A 20,475-nucleotide genomic window follows, 5' to 3' on the forward strand; every position below is an offset into this window, starting at 1 on the left:
CTTCTGGAGTCTTTGATGGAGTTGAAGAATAGATAGTTATAGTTGTTTGCCTTTGTTATGATAAAAGATAAAGTAGATGTAAATATTGTAACTGTAATTCTTGCTTTATAACTGTTTTGTTATATGTAATTTTGCTATGTTAAAGTTAAAGCCTTCCTCTTTTTGTTTAAACAGAAAAAGGGGAGATGATGAAGGTCATTGGCTAATAAAGAAACTGCCTTGGTCCATTTGATAGGCCAGCATTTAGGTGGGTGGAGTAAACAGAACAGAATGCTGGGAGGAAGAGGAAGTGAGCTCAGACTCGATAGCTCTGCTCTCTGATGCAGACGCGATGAAGCAAGCCACCACGTCAGACATGCTAAATCTTTTCCGGTAAGACTGGTGCTACACAGATTACTAAAAATGGGTTAGTCAAAATATAAGAATTAGTCCATGAGAGGCTGGAGCTAGTGGGACAAGGAGTCTTTAAATGAATACAATTTGTGTGTCGTTATTTTGGGGCATAAGGTAGCCAGGCGGCTGGGAGCTGGGTGGCAGGAAGCAGCCCACCGCTCCTATTACAACAATGGGTTTAATCTGTCCTCCCTTGGCCTCCTCTGCAAATGTAACTACAGGTATGTCATTTTTCTACTTGCATTAGGTATTTTATTAACCAAATTTGATTGTGAGTAGAGCTATATGGGAGGGTACAGGTCTTGGTTCAGTTATTAATATAGAGGAGGATGATATTCTTTGATTTCTTGCTTTCAGAAAGTAGGAAAACATATGTTTGTTTTAAAAAATTGGTCAACCTTTAATACTGAGAAGGAGGAGCACTGGATTGACATCCCAAAGTCCAGTTGAAGAGTGGAAGGAATGAGAATATGAGCATGGAGGTCATGACCATGATGGGGTCACTCACTGAAACAGTTTGCCTGAGCTAATGGGAGCTCACCAATTGCAGCCTGACTGGGAAGGAACAAGCATAGGACCAAACTATTTCCTCTGAATGTGCTTGACAGTTGCATGGCTGGGGAAGACTGAGGGGCCACTGGTAGTGGCACAAGGATTTATCCCTATTGCATGTACTGGCATTTTGGGATCCTATTCTCTTTGGATGTGTAACTTGCTCAGCCTTGGACCTTGTACTTCCACAAGGCAATATGTCTTACAATCTCTGTGGATTAGATGGGGTAGAGTGGGAGGGTGTGTGGAGAAGAGGAGGGAGTAGAAACTTGGATTGGTATTATTTTTAAATCTAATAAATTCAAAACACAATAAAAATATACAAAATAAAACTAGATAAGAATAAAGCCAAACTTTCCAGTCTTTAATGATGTCTAAAGAGTTCATATACAAGTTGAACCTAATTGGAAATTTCTGTGGATTTTTAAAGGCAGTAACTGCTATTTATGTACCATTTTTTAGAAGAAATGTCTCTTAAAAGAACTTAAGAGCAATAATGTCATATGTAACTTTGTATCTCATCCTGTTAAGGATTTTAGAAAGGTCGAGTCTCTTTGTTCTCTAGCTGGATCACAAGAACGCAGAGTCTCTTGAGCATTCTTAGGCTCTACAGAAAAAATTAGATCAAGAATTTGAAACTAAACAGTTATAAAGGAAATAAATGATTTAATTAAATCCACCACGCCAATCTGTAGTCTTGCAGCTCAATTAGCCTCTGTTAGCTTTTGTTACTATCACAGACTTTTGGACTTGACACCTGAAATATCCATATGAGGCCCAGTGAGATGGCTTAGCAGGTAGGTACTTGCTGGCAAGTATGACAATCTCAAATTGATGCTCAGAATGAAAAGAGAGCACTAACTCCATATTTGTCTATGTGTTTCAGCAGAATTTCATAGTCATTCTTGTTCAGTTTATGTTTAGGTAGTCATCCTGGTGAGGCATTGTGAGTACAGCTTCCAATATTCCTAGGAAACACAATCTCACTACACACTCTGTGGTCCTTGGTCCTTATAAATTTTCCACCACTTCTTCCTCAGTGATTCTTTTGCGTTCAGTACAGTAGTTGTTTTATAGTTGTTTTATCCATTGTGACTAGACAACATAACTACACTGAAACTGGTTGTCATATTTTGTAATCATCGTCATACATTGCAAAGAGATTAGGAGTGAAGACTACACTTACTTTTGTTTATAAGGTCAATTATTTATAATGTAGTTAGGGATTATGGTGGTTTGTAAAATGATTATAGATTCTCATTCAAGATCCATGATTTCACTAATCTTGGGTAGTTGGCGAGGCTTTCAGTACTAGGCTTTATTTCCCTCTGGTTGATCCTGTTATTTCAGATTATCTTATTTGTATGCAGTCCAAGATCTAATCAAGCATTTTGTTCAGAGTATATGCCTCAGTTTTTTAATCCCTGTATTTGAAAATATCCATTTCATTCTAGCAAAGATGCCAATGCCATCCTAACTTTTTCCATTAGACTGTTTTTTTCATGTGAAAGTGCATCTGAAAATCACTGATGGAGTAATGTCATTAAGCATGGCTGTGAAGCCATAGACTCTGAGTATTGTTTGCATCCATTTATATTTTTACATGTGAGAAAACAGCTATGTGGAATAGCTGTTACCTGTACTCTAATTGTTTATCTCATAAATACGTTTTGTTCTACTGGACAAATTTTTGGAGGGATAGTCAGGAAGGTGCTATCTAATTTTTAACACAGTCAGGTCCCATAGAGTTCCATTAAGAAGCTGTTTTAATCACAGCTTAGATTTATGGTTTAGGAAAACAGTTGAGTCAAGACTGGCTCAAATTCCATTAATATTTATGCGGAGAATTGCAATTACTTGTTTCTTGTATATTATTAAGCAAAACAAAGTTTCAAAAGAGTTTTAGATTAGATCCAATACCTTGCTATCACGAGGACACAACAGCTGAACTGCCTGGATAAGTGTGTAAATACAAAACCAGCCAAATTATTGCTAGCTAGCATGGATTAATTCCTTACCTCCAATCCTGACCTCAAGCTGTGAAGATCAATTCTGACTAGTCAAGACAATAGAAGATAATTTGACTCAGCAGTCCCAAAATAGGGTTGCAGGTATTTTTGAATTATTAAAACTCTTACAATGTCAGAAATAATTGGTTGAGGTATATAAGCTGAAGGAAAGACATGAGAGGATGGAACGATGAGAAAAGAAGAGCACGATGTAAACACACATGAGAAAATAAAGTCACTACTAAGAGAGTATGTGAGAGTTTTCCCCTACTTCCTACAAAGTCCTTAAATAGAAATTTTTTCTAAAGTGTGCTAATGTGTAGCATTAAGTATACAACACTGAAGCAGCTTGTAAGATAGGCTTGAAGGCTACAAGAAACCCTTCTTGACGGGACCTTAATTTATACAACTGGCTGGCCTCAAACTCACCAAGATATGCCTGCTTCTGCCTGCCAAAATCTGGCATTAAATGTGCATCAGTATGCCCAACCTATTCTTCAGTCTTGACCCCAGGATGACCTAGAACTCAATCTATCCTTCTTGGTCATCTTTCTAAGTGCTAAAATTAACCCAGAGGGTCAAGGGGTTTGCTATGACATTGTATGTCTTAATAAAGTAAGCTACACCTCTAATGTCCCGAGACCATGACTGCCTAAACAAGAGCTGAATAGGGACAACAATAGGCATACTAATGTGGACAAGGGAATAGGAACAAGACTTCAACTCTACACAAAGAAATACAAAGAATGGTTAAAACAAGAGAAACAGCTTAAATTTTAGTTTTTCTGTCAAGCTTCAGTTTTAATCTTGTAAATGAATCAAGTTCAAGGTAAGGGCATTCAAACAGTTTTAAAACTTCGATAGATTGGATAGAAACCCAAGCTTTCTTTGAAATGTATACATTATATACAGTTTATTTTTATGAAACTTTATCTTCTCAGAGCACTGCCATTGCACTATAAACACTACAGTTTCACTAATCCATATGTTTTTATAATAAATGCCAGATTTCTAACCATTTGACCCGACAAGTATGTCTATAGTTGACCTGTACAGTCATCTGCCCTTCTCACACACCCTGCCACTGCTGAACACTTGCACTTTCTTTGCAGGAACCTTAACATAAAAAAATTAGAACTGCATGGGCCTGAGAATTGTGTGTTGTTTTTGCACATCTTTGGCCCAAGAAGGATTCCTTGTTCCTTGGGGAGTTTATGCTATTCAGGAAATAGCAGTCAATATAGAATTATAATAATAGTATGTTAATATCTCATTTTTATAATTGTCAATTTTTATGGAATTTTCTACAACATGTTCTCCAGGATAAAATGATTCTCTAAGACACTCCTCCAAGCACTAGAGCCCCAGGGACATGGAAGCAGCCTCCCTATAGCTCCCAAATCCCCCATGGCATCTGCAACCAACTGAGCCTCAGCCCCGCCCCCACCTGAGGACATGAATATATTCCTCACAAGCTGAAGGGCCCTACTCTTTATAGACCATAGACCCAAAGAGGTACATGTAGTACTCTATTCCCATGCATAGGAGCCCACGATAGCTAGAAGCAGCATCCACTCGTACCCAACAACCCCCATGGCATCTGCAACCACCAGACCCTTGGCCCTGCCTACACACAGAGGTGCTTTTAAATTTTACCTGCATCTATCAGAGGCAGAGACAAGACTGAACCTGGAACAAGAGTGACAACGTAAGTCCCAGATTCCAACTTTACCCACTGAAGAAGGAGATGGGTAGATACCAGTGTAAGAACACATTCAACAAAATAAAGAGCAATATGTCACCACCACAAATGAATGGCTCTACACCAGCAAGAACTGAATATCCTAGTGAGATAAATCAGAGATAAGCAACCTTAAATATAACTACATGAAGATGATAGAAACTCATAAATTGTAAGTAAAAAATTCCCTTAAATAAATGGATAAAATTACAAGCAAAAAATGAGAAGAAATCCAAAACTACAAAATTTTAAACAGGTGAACAGACAACAACAAGACTGACAACAACAAATGTTTCACACAGGTTTCAAACAGTTCAAGACTTAAAAACTAAATAAGAGACAATAAAGAAAACACAAACTGAGGGAATTTGGGAAATGGAAAACCTGGGTAAATGATCAGGAAATATATAAGCATTCATAACACACAAAATACAAGAGATCGAAGAGAGAATCGCAGGTGTTGAAGACTTGATAGAAGAAGTAGATTTACTGGTCAAAGAAAAGGTTAAAGATAGTAAACACTTACAAGAAAATATCCAGCAAATCTTGGTTACCACAAAAAGACCAAATGGAAGAATGACAGGATTAGAAGAAGTCAAGCTTAAAGGTACAGAAAACATATTCACCAAAATCTTAGAAGTAAACTTTTCCCAACATAAGTAGGATATGCCTATGAAGGTACAAGAAGTTTACAGAACCCCAAATAGAGTGGACCAAAAAAAAAAAAAAAAAAAAAAAAACAAGAAAAGAAAAAAAAAAGAAGAAAGAGAAAGGCCCCTCACTACATACTAATCAAAACAGTAAACAGACTTCTCAATGAAAACTCAGAAAGCAGTAAGGTCCTGGATAGGCATTCCACTAACATTAAGAGACTGTAGATGCCAGTCCAGACTACAATACCCAGTAAATCTTTCAATCAGAATAGATGGAGAAAACAAACCTTCCCTGATGACATCAGATTTAAACAGTACCTATCCAATAATACAGCCCTACAGAAAGTACTAATAGGAAAACTCCAACCTAACTGAACCAACAATAACACAGGCAATGGATAACCACACAATAGCAAATTCCAAAGAAGGGATACATACTTATACTACCACAACCAACCACAAAATTAAAAAAGAAATCAGTTACTAACAATCACTGGTCATTAAGATATCTTAATATGTATAATATCAATTCACCTATTAAAAGACACAGGCTTACAGAATGGATATAGAAATAGGATTTATCCTTCTGCTGCATATGAGAAACACACCTTAACTTCAAAAACCAATATTACCCCAGAGTAAAGGGTTAGGAAAAGATTTTCCAACCAAATTGACCTAAGAGAGATGTGAGTATAGATATCCTAATTTCTAAGAAAAATAGACTTCAAACAAAATCTATTCAAAAGAAGTAAAAGGACATTTCATATTTTCATAGGAACAATCCATCAAGATGAAGTCTCACTTCTCAACATCTATGCCCTAAATATATGAGCACCCACACTTATAAACATTACTAAAGGTCAAATCACACACTTTAGTACCCAAATCTCCCTACTGTACAGGACTTCCAGGCAGAAACTTAACAAAGAAATTAAGGAAGTAACAGAAGTTATGACTCAAGTGGATTTTACAGACATTATGGAACATTCTACCTAAACACAAAAGAATATACCTTCTTTTAAACACCTCATGGAACCTTCAAAAAAATTGACCACATAATAAGTATCAAATAAAACCTCTAAAAGTACAAAAAAATGGAAAAATCCCCTGTATTTTATCGAATTAGCAAGGCATAAAGTTAGAATTCAACAAAAACAATGATAGCAGAAAGTCAACAAACTCAATGAAAATTGAACAATGCTCAAATAAATCAACCCTGAACCAAAGAAAAAATAAAGAAAGAAATTAAATACATTTATGAATTCAATGAAATTGGATATGCAACATACCCATACTTATAAGATACTTTGAAAGGAGTGCTAAGAGGAAAGTTCATAGAACTAAATAACTTGGAGAAATCTTACACTAAAGACTTAACATCACACCTACAAACTCTAGAACTAAAAAAGAAAATTCACCCTGGTGTAGTATGATGGAGGAAGGTCATTGGTTAATTAATAAAGAAACTGCTTGGCCTGATAGGTTAGAACATAGGTGGGTGGAGTAAACAGAACAGAATGCTGGGAGGAAGAGGAAGCAAGCTCAGAGACCGAGCCGCTGGTCCCCAGGGCAGACGCAATGCAGCCAGCCGCCAGGTCTGACATGCTGAATCTTTCCTGGTAAGCCACACAGATTATTAGAGATGGGTTAATCAAAATATGAGAATTAGCCAGTTAGAGGCTAGAGCTAGTGGGCCAAGCAGTGTTTAAAAGAATACAGTTTCCATGTAACTATTTCGGGGCATAAGCTAGCCAGGCAGCTTGGAGCTGGGTGGCAGGAATGCAGCCCGCAGCTCCCACTACAGTAGCAGACACCAAGAAATAATCAAATTGAGGGCTGAAATCAATACAACAGAAATAAAGAAAGCAATACAGAGAATCAATGAAAAAGAGTGGTTCTTTGTGAAAATCAACATGACAAACAAACCCTTATCGACATAAACCAAAAGGCAGAGAGAATATGTAAATTAACAAAATTGGATATGAAAATGGGGGACATAAGATACAAATAGAAAACCCAGTGAATCATCATGTCATACTTCAAGAACCTGTACACCACAATATTGGACAATTGTAAAGAAATGAACAATTTTCTAGAAAAGTTCCTCACATCAAAATTAAATCAAAAACAGATAAATGATTTAATAGACTTATAAAACCTATGGAAATCGTAGTAGTCATCAAAAGCCTCACAACAAGAAAAAGCCCAGGATCAGATGGTTTCAGTACAGAATTCTACCAGAACTTCAAAGAGGAGCCAATACCAATACTCCTCAAATTGTTCTACACAATAGAAACAGAAGAGATATTGCCCATTGCCAAACTCCTCTTATGAGGTGACAGTGACAAAACAAAGCGATGCAAACAAGAAAGAGAAGTATAGACCAATCTACCTCATGAACATCAATGCAGAAGTACTCAATAAAATACTCACAAACACAATTCAAGAAGACATAAGAAAAATCACACACACCCATAATCAAGCAGGCTTCATCCCAGAGATGCAGGAATGGTTCAACATACAAAAATCTATCACTGTAACTCATCTTATAAATAACATGAAAAAAAACCATATGATCATTTCATTAGATGCTGAAAAAGCATTTGACAAAATTCAATACCCCATCATGATAAAAATATTGGAGAGATTAGTGTCGCAAGGATCATATGCAAATACAATAAAAGCAATATACAGCAAGCCGACAGCTAACATCAAATTAAATGGAGAGAAACAAAGCAATTCCACTAAAATCAGAAACAAGACAAGACTGTCTACTCTTTCCATATCTCTTCAACATAGTGCTTGATTTTCAATTAATAACCTTAAAGCAACATAAGGAGATCAAGGGGATCCAAATTGGAAAGGAAGAAGTCAAACTTTTTAAATTGAAGATGACATGATAATTTACATAAGTGACCCCAAAAAACTCTATTAGAGAATTCCTACAGCTGTTAATACCTCCAGTGATGTTGCAGCATAGAAGATCAACTCAAAAAATCAGTAGCCCTCCTAAACACAAAGGATAAAGAAGCTGAGAGGAAAATTAGAGAAACATCACCTTTCACAATAGCTACAAATATAAAGTATCTTGGAGTAACACTAAGCAAAGAATTGAAAGTCCTGTTTGACAAGAACCTTAAGTCTTTAAAAAAAGAAAATGAAGAAGATATCAGAAAATGGAAAAATCTCCCATGCTCTTGGATAGGAAGGATCAACATAGTAAATATGGCAATGCTACCAAAAGCAATCTATAGATTCAATGCAATCCCCATGAAAATTCCAACAGAATTCTTCACAGATCTTGAGAACAATAATCAACTTTATATTGCAAAACAAAAACTCAGGATAGCCAAAATAATACTATACAATAAAGGAACTTCCGGAGGCATTACCATCCCTGATATCAAACCCTATCATAGAGCTACAGTAATGAAAACAGCTTGATATTGGCATAAAAACAGAGATATTGACCAATGGAATCAAATCGAAGACCTGGATTTAATCTAACCACTTTTGAATGCTTGATTTTTGACCAAAAAACTAAAATTATATAGTGGAAAACAGAAAGCATCATCAACAAATTGTGCTGCCATAACTGGTAGTCAACCTGTAGAAGAATTAAAATAGATCCATATCTATCACCATTCATAAAACTGAAGTCCAAATGTATTAAAGACGTCGATATAAATCTGACCCCACTAAAGCATATAGAAGACAAAGTGGGAAGTAGCCTTCAATGCATGGGCACATGAGACCACCTCATAAGTATAACACCGGTGGCACAGACAATAAGAGCAACAATGAATAAATGGGACCTCCTGAAACTGAGAAACTTCTGTAAAGCAAAGGACATAGTCAATAAGACAAAATGGCAGCCTACTGAATGGGAGGATATCTTCACCACAAGAAATTAGACATTAAATTCTAAATAACCCAATTAAAAAGAAATGGTGTACTGAACTAAACAGAGACTTCTCAACAGAAGTATTTCAAATGGAGAAAAGATATGTAAGGACATGTTCAACATCCTTAGCTATCAGGACAATTCAAATCAAAATAAATTTGACATACTTTCTTACACCTGTAAGAATGGCTAAAATAAAAAACAAGGGTGAGAAGATGTGGATTAAGGGGAATACTCATTCATTGCTGATGGGAAGGCAAACTTGTTTAACCACTTTGGAAATCAGTGTAGCAGTTTCTCAAAAAAAATGGGAGTCAACCTACCTCAGGACCCAGCAATACCACTCTTGGGATTATATCCAAAAGATTTTCAATCATACTACAAAAGCATTTGTTCAACTATGTTCATAGCAGCATTATTTGTAATAGCCAGAACCTGGAAACAACCTAGGTGCCCCTCAATGGAAGAATGGATAAAGAAAGTGTGGAATATATACATATTAGAGTACTACTCAGCGGTAAAAAAGCGATGACATCTTGAATTTTGCATGCAAATGGATGGAATTAGAAAACACTATCCTGAATGAGGTAACCCAGACCCCCAAAAATGATTATGGTATGTACTCACTCATAAGTGGACTCTAGCCATAAACAAAGGACATTGAGCCTAGACTTCATGATTCTAGAGATGCTAAGTAATAAGGTGAACCCAAAGAAAAACATATATAGACCGAACTAAAAATTGGAAACCGACAGGCTCGCCTGACAAAATTGGGAGCATTGGGGTGGGAGGTAGAAGGAAAGGGAGGAGAAGAGGAGGGGGAAGGGAGAGGGTTGGAGAGAACTTGAGGGAATGGGATAGTTGAGATGGAGGAAAGACAGATATGAGAGCAAGAAAAGAGATATCTTGAATGAGAGCACCATTTTGGGGTTAGCAAGAAACCTGGCTCTAGAAAAATTCCCAGGTTTTACAAGGATGACCCTAGCTAAGATCCTAAGCAATAGAGGAGAGGTTGCCTCACTGGCCTTGCACTGTAGTTAAAAGAATGATTATCTTAAATATCACCATAGAATCTTCATTCAACAACAGATGGAAACAGAGGCAGAGCACTGGACTGAGCTTCAAAGGTCCAGTTCAGGAGTAGAATGGGGGAGATTATGAGCAAGGAAGTTAAGACCATGAGGGGTTCACCACTGAGACAGTGTTCCTGAGCTAATGGGAGCTCTCCAACTCCAACTGGACTGGGAGTGAACAAGCATGGGATACTCCTTCTGAATGTGTTTGACAGTTGGGGCAGACTGAGGGGCCAATGAAAAGTGTACCGGGATTTGTCTCTACTCTATGTACTGTCTTTTTGGAATCCTATTCTCTTTAGATGTATACCTTGCTCAACCTGGATATATTAGGGAGGGCTTTGGACTTTCCACAGGGAAGGGTACCTTGCCCTCTATTAAGATTGAAGATGGTGGTGGGGAGGGTGTTTGTAGGGATTGGGAGGAGGGCAGGAAGTGGGAATTTGGATTGGTATTTTTAAGTAATAAAATAAAATAATAATTAAAAAATAAAATAAAAAACAAACAGTTGTATATTACCTCTATTTAAGTCATAGTACTTAAACATCCACAAATAGCACTTCGACCTCACCATTAGACCATGGTTAGGTGTCCTAGTAAGTTGTCTTGTTACGCATTTACACATGATGAACTTTCTCATTTTTCCTATCTAATATTTACCTTGATTATTCCCCTGAATAAATGAGATTTGATCAGAATCCTGTTTTGTCTCCATCTCCTGTGTCTCTGGTCCTTTTCCATTCTAGCTCACTTCCCAGGATCTCCGTTGACATACCCACATACCAGGCAAAGTGGCACCTAATATGGGGCTTGAGTGTGGGGAAATTAGTGAATAATGCTGTTCAGAGACGCAGGCATAAAGTGAAGTACAGTTAAGAGGAAGAGAAACACAGGAACCTGCTGTGTCTTCTTAAGCTTGGCAAGTAGACAGCGATTATGGGACAGGCAATTACTTAGCATGAAATGTTTATTAGTGAATTAAGACATGCTTTAAAGGTACAATGGGAAAAGGTTAAAATCAAACAGTCATGTGAATTCTTTGACTATATTAAAGATGTTTGTCCCTAGTTTCTGACTGATGAGACTACAGATGAAGAAAATTGAGAGAGTCAGAGAGGCTCCCAAAAAACATTATCAAGCATTTGAACCAGAAAAAAATTTCCTGTAATTTCCTTTTCTTTTTGGAATTTAATTGACGAACTTTTGTCTCAGAGGCATCAAGATTCTGTAGTTGCAAATGCTTCTGAGACAGGAGAAGAAATATTATTAAAACATAAGTGAGACAAGATAGACAAAAGGGAACTTTGTCAAAAGAATGACACACAAGGTATCAAAAGGATAAGGCAAAAGAAGGTGAGAACCTTATGTCCTTTGACAGTGATGTTGAAATATCTGACAAAAAGAATTAAAACTTAGAGGCTCCTAAAGTTAAGCCTTCCCTGCAGGAAATTAAGGAATCAAACAAAGATCCTCTCCCCATGTCTAAGTCAAAAGCACAAAAAACTCCAAGAGTTAGATATAAGGTTAAGTAACTATATCCAGCTTTAAAAGAATTCCTTCACAAACAAAATGATCTGAGTGAGGTGGACTCATATGATTTAGAGAATGAAGCAACCCAATTTCATAATTCAGATGGGTCATCACTTGCCCATCACTCTCTGGCATATAGCTCAGTCCCAACAGCACCTCCGTTGGCTTGTTCAGTAGTAGACCCCCAAAAGGAACTTTCTGATAAAATAAAATTCTTAAGAGAATAGATAAAATTGAAACAGGAACATCAGGATTTAATTAACCAATTGAAGGGATTAAAAACAGGAAAAACCAATACTGAAGTCCATGGGACAGTTGGCTTAACTATCAGACACCCATGTAAGGGCTATATCCACCCTCTCTCCTGAAATAAATCACTAGAAATGGATGATCTAGAAGCTTTCCTCAAAACAGAAACTGTGGACGCTCAGGGAACAGTGTGTAAATTTTGATTTTAAACTGATTAAGGAATTAAACTTAGCTGTTTTACAACATGGAGTTATAGCTCCTTACACCACAGCAATTGTTGAGTTTGTGGCTTATGCCTGGAGACTGGCAAACTCCAGAAAGAGCAACCCTCAGTGGAGATGACTAGCATTCTGAAATAAATATGCTACTGTTTATACAATATATATATATATATATATATATATATATATATATATATATATATATATATATATAATTTCTGTTTTCACAAAGCCAAGAAATTCTTGTGAGTTCCAGGGAGCTTAACTGAAGAATCCAGGATAAACAGGTCAGATACATCCCCCCTCAATTCCCTGGTCCTAAATTTGTTTTCCTTAATTTAACTTTGTCCTCTGTTCTGCCAATACCTTAAACAGGTGTAAAGAACACCAGATATTTCCATACTGCAAACACTGGACAGCAGCAAAGAACCAGCTATGCTAGGATGTGGCCAGCATCCAGCCTTCTCAGGTTCTTCCCAAAGACAACACCCACAAATAAGCAGGAAGAAGTTTTGGGAATCTGCCAATCCAATTCCTTTAACCTGTGGTACCTAACCTCTCACCTTCCTATTATAAAAAAAAAAAAAGAGATGTAATGTAATGATTGTTCTGTCTTTTTAAAAAGACAAACCACACGCACTCCCTTCTGTGGCAGGCTGATTTTCAGCTTCCATCTCTCTTTTCTATCCTCTCGTTCTCACTCATCTTCTTCCATTCTACCTTCCCCTCCATAACTCAATGAATAAATATCCAACCTCACTCTGCATGGCATGCCTATCCATGTCCATGTTGCCCACTGCAGTGTGTCTCCCTGCCCTGGACCAGCCACAGCTCAGGGACCTGCAGCCCTCCCTGCATGGCACTGGCTGCTCTCATGGCCCACTGCTGCCACCACAGTGGCCCTCTACCACCCCTTGGGGAGCTGCGGCATTTCTGCTGCCTGTCGCTGTAGGTGATCTGGCAGTATTTTTAATAATCCATTACATTATCTCCTTTGGAGGTCTGCGTTTGTTGAGGCAAGCAAAGAAATTGCCAGATATAATACACCAGCTGGAAATGGATGGACCTTGGATATGTTAATTGGCAAAGGTAATTATGCTACTACAGATGCTCAAAGTCATTATGCTGCAGGACTTTTTCCCAGGTTCAAACCGCAGCAACATGAGCCTGGAAAAAACTGCCAGTTAAGGGATATATGAGCTCTACCCTGACCAGCATTAAGCAAGGTTAAGATGAGCCTTTTGCCGAGTTTTCCCATAGGCTAATCACTGCAGCAGGGAGAATATTTGGCAATACTGATGCAGGTGCACATTTTGTTAAACAATTGGCCTTTGAAAATGCTAATGCAGCATGTCAGTTGGTTATCCATCCATACAAAAGAAAATGGGCCTGACAGGACATATAAGCCTTTGCTCAGACATAGGAGCTGTCTGTCAGCAAGGTTTGCAATGGCTGTTGTGATGCAGGGATTTACTGTAAATCAATTATTGTCACAAAAAAATAAAAGTAAATGTTTTAATTGTGGAGAATTTGGACATTTTGCCAGGGATTACAAAAATAATAAAATTGATTTCACAAGAACATCTATTCCAGGTTTGTGAACCTGATGTAAAAGAGGAAAACATTGGGCTAGTAAATGTAAGTACAAGAGGGATGTCCAGGGTCAACCTCTGAACCAGGGAAACGGGAACAGAATACAACCCCAGGACTCCCAAACCCAAACAAGCCTTTGGGGCAATCAGTTTTGTTTCAGCAAACAATAATCCATTCCAAACCTCTTCAGAGCCACAACAGGGAGCACAGGACTGGAGCTTAGTTCCACCACCCATACAGTATTAACGCCTGAGATGGGAGTTCAAGTCCTTACCAAAAGATACTGTTGGTTTTATAGGTCATACCATCTCTACCATCAAGGTCCTTCAAGTATTCCCAGGAGTTATTGATAATGATTATCTTGGAGAAATTAAAGTTATGATGTCATCCCCCCAAAAATATTGTTACAGTCCCTTCCAGACAGAGATTTGCTCAATTACTACTTCTTCCCTTACTACCCACTTCAAATAAAGTTGTATTTCTAGAAACAATAAAGGTTTCTGGTCTTCATATGTCTATTGGTCAGAAGTAATATTTGCACAAAAACCTCATATGAGTTTATGGTTAGATGAAAAGAAGTTTGATAGACACAGGTGTTGATGTCACAATCATCAAAAAGGAAAACTGACCTGATACATAGTGTCTAGATACTACCATAACACATTTAAAGGGTATAGGTCAGAGCCAATATCATCAAGATTTCAAAAATCTTAAAATGGAGAGACCAAGAAGGTAGCCAAGGCAACATTCAATCTTATGTAGTTTCGGGACTGCCTATCAACCTTTGGGGTTGTGGCTTACTTTCGCAATTAGGGATCATTATTGTGCAGTCCTAATGAGATTGTCACCACGAAAATGTTTTAAAATGGATATCTCCTAGGCAAGGGACTTGAATAAAACAGTTCTATAATGCTGCAACTTCTTGAGGCCATGCTCAGAACTCCCAGAGTGGGGCTAGGACATTTTCATAGGGGCCATTGATGCTCCTATTACCCATACTGACAAAATCACATATATGACTAATGATCCAGTATGGGTCAATCAATGGCCCCTCTCTAAAAAAAAAAAAAAAAAAAAAACAAAACTACCTGCACTCAATATCTGGTACAGGAGCAGCTACAAGCTAGCCATATTATTCCTAGCAACTCCCCCTGGAACACACCAGTGTTTGTTATTGAAAAGAAGTCAGGAAAATGGCGCCTTCTACAAGATCTTAGAGCAGTCAATAAAACTATGGTATTAATGTGGGCCTTGCAACCAGGCCTTCCCTCACTTGTCACTATACCATTAGGGTATTTTAAAATGATTCTAGATTTAAAGGATTGTTTTTTCACTATTCCATTACACCTTGAGGATCAAAAGCATTTTGCCATCAGTTTGCCTTCTCTTAATTTTCAAGCACTCATGCAATGATATCAATGGTGTATTCTTCCCATGTCATGGCAAATCGTCCCATTCTGTGTCAGTTAATCTTTTGTAGCTTCAGCCATGCAATCTGTACAAGAGTGTTGGCTTCAAATGTATATGATTCATTACATGGATGACATATGAATAGCTATACAGAAGTTCTAAAATGCTATGATGAGCTTAAACCAGCTTTACAAAACAGAGGATTAGAAATAGCAACTGATAAAGTACAACTTAAAGATCCATATACTTATTTAGGTTTTCAGATGAGAGGGTCTAAAATTTCCTCTCAAAAACTCAAATTAAGATTAGATAAACTTGATGTAGGTGGGTCTTCTATCTATCTGTTGTTTCATTGGTTAATTTATAAAGAGACTGCCTGACTGCCTTGGCTTTTTAATAGGACAGAAAATTAGGTAGGCGAAGTAGACTGAACAGAATGCTGGGAGAAAGAAGCACAGTCAGGAGTCGCCATGACTCTCCTCTCCAAGACAGACGCAGGTTAAGATGTTTCCTGGTAAGCCACCACCTCATGGTGCTACACAGATTATTAGAAATGGGTTAATCAAGATATGAGAATCAGCCAATAAGAGGCTGAAACTAATGGGCCAAGCAGTGTTTAAAGAATACAGTTTCCGTGTAATTATTTTGGTTAAAGCTAGCCAGGTGGTGGGAAGTGACCTGCCGCACATTCTACATAAACTTAAGACCTTAAATGATTTTCAAAAACTCCTTGGTGATATCAACTTGCTTATGCTGTATCTTAAACTTTGCAAATATGATTTAAAACCTCTCTATGATATTTTACATAAGAATGCTTGTTCTGTCTCACCTTGTGAGCTCATGCCAGAAGAGAGAAAAGCCATAAGAATTATAGAACAAGTCATTCAGTCTCAATCAATTAACTTCATCAATTATAATCAACCATTAATATATATTACATGCAAGACTGTCCTTTCCCCAACTGCAGTTTTTTTTTTTTTTTGGCAAACTGCACCACTAATGTGGGGTCACTTGCCTGCTACGTCTAAGTGTGTCCTTGGTCCCTATTATCAAGCTGTATCTGACCTCATTGTTATAGGAAGAAAACAGGGAAAACATTTCTTTGAAAGAACCTGATGTCATTAAACAGCTGTATACTAAAGAACAGATTGATTGGCTTATGCAAACAATGGATATTTTGGCCCTTAGCTTTAGCCTCTTACAGCAGCATTTTAGATAACCATTATTTTCCTGATAAATTCATAGATTTTATCAATAGACACAAATTTATTTTTCCTAAAGTCACATTCCTAGACCCTATACCAAATGCCTTCTTGGTTTTTACTGATGACTCTTCCATTGGAATTGCTGCCTATGGTTGGAATAATCAAACCACCCAGTTCCAGGCTGCAGGTTCTTTGGCACAAATTATAGAATTACAAGCTGTTATTGCAGTCTTCTCAGCCTTTTCAAATCAGCCCATAAACATTTACATAAATGGCATTTACCTTGCTCACTTTGTGCCACTACTAGAAACTGGGGCACAAATAAAAGATACTTCTCAGGATGGAAAGCTTTTTTAAGGAATTACAGATTTGAATCAGAAAAAATTTTCCCATTCATGTTTCCCCAAACCCTTTGTTGAGGGTAATCAATGTGCTGACATGGCCACTCGTACACAACTCCTTGTTATGAAGATAAGTCAACTCTACTCAACAAATAAAAACATATTATGATCCTGCATATACTAGTGCTGCCTTTTCTAGGTTTTGTAAACAACCCTAATATCTCCCATTTTATGGGGATTCCTTATAACCCCCAGGGACAAGGCATAGTTGAAAGAGCACACCTCACGCTCAAATTAACACTGATAAAATAAAGAAGGTATATAAAATAAAGAATGGTACCCAACAAGTGTGTCACCCAGAGACATCCTATCTCATGCCCTATTTATCCTCAATTTTTTTCAAATTGGATGCTGATGGACGATAAGCTGCCAACTCCTTTTGACACACAGAAACTCAAAAGCAATTTGCCATGGTACTATGGAAGATCCCACAGATAATTCCTGGCATGAGTCAGACTGCGCCCTTATCTGGGGACGAGGGTCAGTATGCATTTATTCCAAAAACATAAAATCTGCTCAATGGCTTTCTGAATGCCTAGTTAAACAAACTGATAAAATACAAAATAATGAAAATAATGATCTAACAAAATTTAGGAGTGAAGTGTTTCCCTGGGAACAAATAATTTTAAATTTCAGAAAAAGAAATGAAGAGATGGACCATACTACAAGAAATATTGCTGCCTCTGATGGCTTCGGCTGAAGGAGGAGTTGGGCCACTGGCAAATACCCAAGACCTAATACAAGCTTTATTTTGCCCTCCTTGTGAATGTCATGGAGGTATTAGTAACTTGCCCCCTGCCTCCTTCCCATTAGCAGCCTTGCTTGGCTTATTATTTTCCTTTCACTAGGATCTTTTCTTTTAAGTTAATTGCATTTATGAAACAATAGGTGAATGAGGCAACTAAAATGCAAACTATAGAGGTCCATGATCATAAACTGGACATGGGTGACATTGAAAAATATGAGAATGTTTAGCAGGTAAGCTCATGTACTTGAGGTACCCAGACAATTGACTTTAAACTTGGTATGCAGAGCTTTATAGCCAGAGATGGGTAAAAGAATACACATCTCTATAGCTATGTTAAACATGTCACCTAAGACAGGAACAGAACCAAATGCTATTCTGTCTTCCTATGATAAGTAAGGATGGGACTACAGGAGCTTTCCTGACCAAAGACAGGAACAGCTCCAAAGTGAGTTTCAGCTTTTAAAAATCAGGGAGACTTACAGCTCCAAAGTGAGTTTCAGCTTTTAAAAATCTGGGAGACTTACTGAATTAGTTTTGCCCACCCTGTTGTGCTTAGCTTCTCCTGCTGTTCTGATTTGTCAAATACTAATTCAGGAAGGAGTTATTGCTCAACTATTACTGTGTTCTGAACATTCAGACTTTTCTGCACGTTGCAGTTAGAGAATTTCCACCTGACCATTAGACCATGGTTAGGTTGCCTAGTAAGTTGCCAAGTTACACATATACACACAAAGAACTTTCCCATTTCCTACCCTATATTTACCTTGATTATTCCCTTGATCCGAATTCTATCTTGTCTATTTCTCTTGTGTCTCTTCTCCTTCCCATTCTCTCTCCCCTGCCCCCAGGGTCTGTGCTGACTTAGCTGCAGGCCTGGGCAAATGATGATTGAACTTGGCTAAAGGTGAGATGGCTAGGAAATGACTCTGGGCAGTCAGGAAACAAACAAACAACCTCCCCCAACAGAGGACATAGAAATTTTGTAAAAAGTTACAGCTCAATCCTTTTATACAAAGTTGTCAAAAATAGCAGAGAAAATACAGACTAATCTATAAATGCTGCTATCAAAACTAGATATCCAACCAACAATAAGGCAACTAATATCGATATCCCACTTGATATAAAAATTAACTCAAAATAGATCAACTATATATTGGTATAACAAGTAAAATAATAATTGATAGAAGAAAATAGTTAAAGCCATTATACTATCTGTGAGTATTTGCTAGCTCTGGTCAGCACTATTGAGCTTCTAAAATAATGAGTAGTTTGGGAATGTTAATCATTTGTGGATATTTGTTTTCCATTTTTAATGCCAGGTGCCTGTCACATGTGATGTGAAGACAACCAAGACTCTATCTTTCCACTTTGCATTTCTGGGAGAAAACATTACCCAAACTTGACAGATGAGTGAGGAAAGTGATTGTTTATTAGCTTGGTATCAGCAGAAGCAAGAGAAACCTCCCATGCACAACTTGGTAGATAAAGTCCCTTCAAAGAGCAGTGGCAGTGGATCTGGTACAAAGTATTCTTATGGGTTCCCTCACACACTCCCTTGTACACCTAGCCACAGTTCTGTTCATATAGGGGTTCACCAGTTAGCCCCATATTCTAGCACCATATGCCGGTGAATGCCCCATGTTGGGCACCATATATCAACAAAAAACAACTCTTACCAGGGTATGGGCAAGGGAATTTAGATATATTAGTAAAGAATATGAAGAAAAAAATAATGAAACAGCAACCATAAAAAATACAGGGAGAGCATTCCTCTGACTTTTGAAATTGCCCATGCTTAATTATCCATATATTACTACACTGGAAAACAAAAGCAAGAATATAAGGAAAGACTTCTTTAACATGATTCAAAAGACAACTTGAACAGTCAATTGTTTTAATACTTTGAGGCATCAAGTTATTAGCATTATGTTGTTTGGGAACTAAGGCCACTCTAGACCAAGAATCCCAACGGCAACCATCATATTACCAAAAAAAAGGAGGAAAAGTACATGTAGATATTCTGAATATCTGTCAGGATAAAAACAGGCTCTAATTTTGGGCCTTCACAGGCAGTTGAGAGGGAGCCTTCATGTCTGCTGTGATTTGATATAGAATTACATCACAACAGGGTATGACTAGACTATTAAATTCTCAGCAAGTGAAATGAACAGATATTAATCCAGAGTATGTGTTCTCCAGTTTGTACTGTGACCTGATAATAAATTATATCAAGACAGAGTATGAATAGAAATTAATAAATTCTCAGAATGTGAATGCATACTAATCCTGAGTATCTGTTCTCCAGTATGTATTCGTTTTTTCTTTTGTAGACTTTTTGACATGTAGAAATTTGACCACAATGAGTACATTTATAGGTTTTCTCACCAATACAGATTCTTTAATATATTTGAAAACTATTGTGACATTAAATTTTGTAACACACTAAATGCATTCATAGAATTTCTCTCCAGCATATGTTCTTTTATACCTTCAAAGACCATTGAGAGATGCAAAGAATTTACCACACTGATTACATTCATAAGTTTCTTTAAGGTATGTGTTCTTTTATGCATTTCAAGATGACTGTGACATGCAAAGGCTTTACATTATTGATTACATACATTTGAAAATAACTACTACATGCAAAGCATTGCCACATTGATTAGTCAGATTCTCTCTCCAGTCTGGGTTCTCATATGTATAAGGAGATGGTTGTGATGTTAAAAGGCTTTACCACACTGAGTATATCCACAGGGTTTCTCTCCAGTATGTGTTCTTTTATGCCTTTGAAGA

At 37.4% G+C, this 20,475-nt stretch overlaps 1 pseudogene; it reads left to right on the forward strand.

Moving 5' to 3' along the window:
- The window catches only part of LOC113458017, a 211,828-nt pseudogene that overhangs the window by 121,709 nt on the left and 69,644 nt on the right, over window positions 1-20,475 (forward strand).

Source organism: Microtus ochrogaster (genome assembly GCF_000317375.1).
Source record: "Microtus ochrogaster isolate Prairie Vole_2 chromosome 14 unlocalized genomic scaffold, MicOch1.0 chr14_random_3, whole genome shotgun sequence".
In the NCBI taxonomy this organism is placed as follows: Eukaryota; Metazoa; Chordata; class Mammalia; order Rodentia; family Cricetidae; genus Microtus; species Microtus ochrogaster.